This window comes from Aotus nancymaae, unplaced genomic scaffold, assembly GCF_030222135.1.
Source record: "Aotus nancymaae isolate 86718 unplaced genomic scaffold, 86718_ANA_hifiasm-v0.15.2.pri h1tg000108l, whole genome shotgun sequence".
Classification (NCBI taxonomy): domain Eukaryota; kingdom Metazoa; phylum Chordata; class Mammalia; order Primates; family Aotidae; genus Aotus; species Aotus nancymaae.
Genome location: NW_026988523.1, coordinates 12,364,586 through 12,368,703, shown reverse-complemented (window position 1 = coordinate 12,368,703; position 4,118 = coordinate 12,364,586).

Here is a 4,118-nt window from a genome sequence, read left to right as displayed (position 1 = left end):
CACATTTCAATGTATTTTGAGAAATGTGGATACCTGTATAACCAACAGTGCAATCAAAATGTAGATCAGGCCGGGCTCGGGGGCAATCCCAGCACTGTGGGAGGCCGAGGCAGGTGGATCACCTGAGGTAAGGAATTTGAGACCAGCCTGGCCAACATGGTGAAACCCGTCTCTACTAAAAATACACAAATTAGCCTGGCATGGTAGCGAGAGCCTGTAATCCCAGCTGCTTGGGAGGCTGAGGCAGGAGAATCGCTTGAACCTGGGAGGTGGAGGCTGCAGTGAGCCGAGATCATGCTATTGCACTCCAGCCTGGGCAACAAGAGCAAAACTCTGTCTCAAAAAAAAAAAAAAAAGGAAAAAAAAAAATATATATATATATGTAGAACATTTCTGTATCCCATATGGTTCCCTTGTGCATTTTGAAGTTCATTGCCACCACCCCTCCACCAACCCACCCCAGGCAAACACAGATCTTCATTACATTTTTGCATCTAGCTGTTTCTGTCCAGCATATATATATATATTTTTTGGTACAGGGTTTTGCTCTGTTGTCCAGGCTGGAGTGCAGTGGCATGATCTCAGCTCACTGCAGCCTCAGTTTCCTGGGCTCAAGTGATCTTCCTGCCTCAGCCTCCTGAGTAGCTGGGACTGCAGGTGCGCACCACCATGCCTGGCTATTTTTGTATTTTTTTGTAGAGACGAGGTCTTGCCATGTTGCCCAGGCTGGTCTCGAACTCCTGGGCTCAAGTGATCCGTCCACCTCAGCCTCCCAAGGTGCTGGGATTACAGGTGTGAGCCACTGCTCCTGGCTGAGAGCAATTCTTTTTGTTGGAGTTCCTTGAAAAGTTAAACATAGAGTTTATTCATTCATCAGCTGCTGGGCATTTGGACTGTCTCCACTTTTGGGCTGTTATGAATAATGCTGCTATGAATATTCATGTACAAGGTTTTCTGCATGCGTGTTCCAGTTCTCTTGGGCATATTCCTAGGCAAGGAATTGCTGAATTAAACGGTAACTCTGTGTTTAACTTTTCCAGAAACTGATATAGTAATTTTCTAGTAATTCTTTTTTATGAGATAGTATTCCATCCCATAAATATGCCAGAGTTTGTCTGTTCTCCTGTTAATGGACACCTGGGTTGTTTCCAGTTTGGGGCTATTGTAAGTAAAGCAGTTGTGAATATTCTTGTACAAATCTTTTTGTATGTACCTTTGTTTTTATTTCTCTTGCAAACATACCTAGGAGTGGAATCTCTGGGTCATAAGTTTGGTGTATATTTAGTATTTGGCCAGGTGTGGTGGCTTATGCATGTAATCCCAGTACGTTGGGAGGCCGGAGTGCGCTGATCACCTGAGGTCAGGAATTCGAGACCAACCTGGCCAACATAGTAAAATCCTGTCTCTACTAAAAATACAAGAAATTAGCTGGGCGTGGTGACGCATGCCTGTAATTCCAGCTACTCAGGAGGCTGAGGTGGGAGGATCTCTTGAACCTGGGAGGCAGAGATGCAGTGAGCTGAAATCACACCACTGCACTCCAGCCTGGGCGGCACAGGGACACCCTGTCAAAAAGAAGAAAAAGGCATCATCATACCTTTTCTTGAAGTGATTATGCCATGTTATATTCCTGCCAACAGTGTAGGAGAGTTCTGGATGCACACCATGCTTGCTGATAATTGGTGGTGTCAGTCTTTGTGAGTGTTAATCGTTCTGGTAGGTGGATAGTACGTTTCATTTAGGTTTAAATTTGCATTTCCCTGATAACTAATAGCTAAAAATCTTTCCATGGCTATTCGTAAATATTTGCGTGTGTGTGTGAAGTATCCGTTGAAATCTTTTGCTTCTTTTAAAAAGTTGGGTTGTCTGATTACTGAGTTGTAAGAGTTCTGTATGTATGTGTATATATGTACGTACATTTACATATATACATAGATATATGCTGGCTGCAAATCCTTTGTCAGACGTATGTTTTGAAGACATTTTCTATCCATCAGTACCTATAGATCAATTTTGTTTGCTATATTTTTATTTTTTAATTCATGTTTTAAACCATGTCCTCCATGTGTGGTCAGACTCATAGGAAGCCAGGAATCCAGACTGGATTGTAAAACTCTTTTCCCACATCTTCAGGATGAGAACGCAGCAATTTTAAGAGAGCTCATGAGGTAGCCTAGCCCCCAGGCTGTGAAGCAGCCAGCTGGAGACTTCCGCTGTCATCCTGTCTGTTTCGTACATTTCTTACCTCATGTTGTTTGTTTCCTTGCTGTTACCCCTCAGAAGTTTAGTCAGTTCTTTGATAATCCACTCTATCTTAACAGTGCTAACTTGGATATTTGGTTCAGAGATCTGTGCTGGAGCCCGTGTGGAGGGGACGCTGAGGAGGAGACGAGAGAACTTCAAGGGCATGTCAGACTCCGGAACAACAGCTGAGCCTCTTGCCAGCTGAAGGGGCTCCCTGAAATTCTGGGATGCGTCTGTAGAAAAGAGCACCTTAGGCAGGACTCTCAGTTACACTCCAAAGGATGCTAAATTGAACTAGCTGAAGCAGGAAAGGGGAATCGATCTCCTCAAAGAGCCAAACAAAGCCATGGCACCATCTTTCTCTCTGCACTTCTGGTCTCTGTACATTGGCTTCATTCTCTCAGCCCAGCTGCTTCCAGAAGGCTAGAACTCTGGTCACATGCTTTCATTTTTGAGGTTAGAGAGAAAAGACAGAGCTTCTCTGCTGATCCTAATTAGAAAAGCACTGAGGGGAACTGACTGGCCAGGCTTGTGTTATGTGTTCATGCCTAGATCTGTCGCTATAGTCAGAGAGATGGCTCATCCGGGGCAATGTGCTCATTCCTGTAGGTAGGAAGGTTAGCACTGTAATCGGCAGCCTTCACTAGAACCGCATGTTTGGAGTAAGAAAGGCATACTGTTACCAGAGGAAGAGGTCACATGGGGTTGTGCACACCAAAGTGGGTAATGACCACCACTGGGAGGGATCAGGTTGTAGGGATCGAATGGGAGAATGAAAGAGTCTAGCACAGAGCCTGAGACAGAATTGGGCTCAACTCATAGGAAAGGATGAGGTCTGAGTACCTCTGGAGGTCACAATACTCACTTTTGCTTCATGTATTTTAGTCTCTGTTATGAAGAAGAATGCACACGTTTATAATTGTTCTGGCTTCCTGATGAATTGATCCTTCTATCATTACAAACCATTTTTATCTTTGGTAATACTTCTTAACCTTGAATTGTATTTTATCTGTTATTAATATATCCATTGTATTGCTGCTGATAAAGGAGTGTATATACATATATATATATGTGTATATATATACTATATATACACGTGTATATATGTATATATGTGTATGTGTACATATTTATACATACTATATATATACATGTATATATGTATGTACACACACACACACACACACACACGCACACCCCACTGCAGTCTTCTCAGTCTTTTACAGTTTACATGGTATAGCTTTTTCTATTCAAGTTATTTATATCTTCATATTAAAAGTGTGTCTTGAGACAATGTGTAGTTGGGTCTTGCTTTTTCATTCATTCTCACAATCTCTGCCTTTTCATCGGAGTAGCCAATAACAAACAATGCAACACTGATACGGTTGGATGACGTCTTCCTTTATTAGCTTCTGTTTTCCTCTTCTGTTGTTCGTTTTCCCCTTTCTGCCTTCTTTTGGACGATGTGAATGTTTTCTAGAATCCCACTTTAATTTGTCTGTTGGCTTTTTGGTTTTGCCCCTGCAATTTTTAGTGGTTACCTTAGGGCATTGGTTCTTATGAGGGGGGCAGTTTGCCCCTGCAGCGAACAGTTGGCAATGTCTGGAGGCATTTTTGGTTGACGCAACTGGGGAAGAGTGGCACTACTGACATTTAGTGGGTGGGAGTAGAAGCCGGAGATGCTGATAAACATCCTTCATGCTCAGGACAGCTCCTCACCGCAAAGAATTATCTGGCCAAAATGTGAATAGTGCTGTTACTGAGAGACACTAACTTCCCGCAGTCCACTTAGAGTTAATGTTATACTTTAAATAAACTCTTCACAGCCTATTTAGAGCTAATATTGTACTTCACATAAAATGCAGAAACTTCAC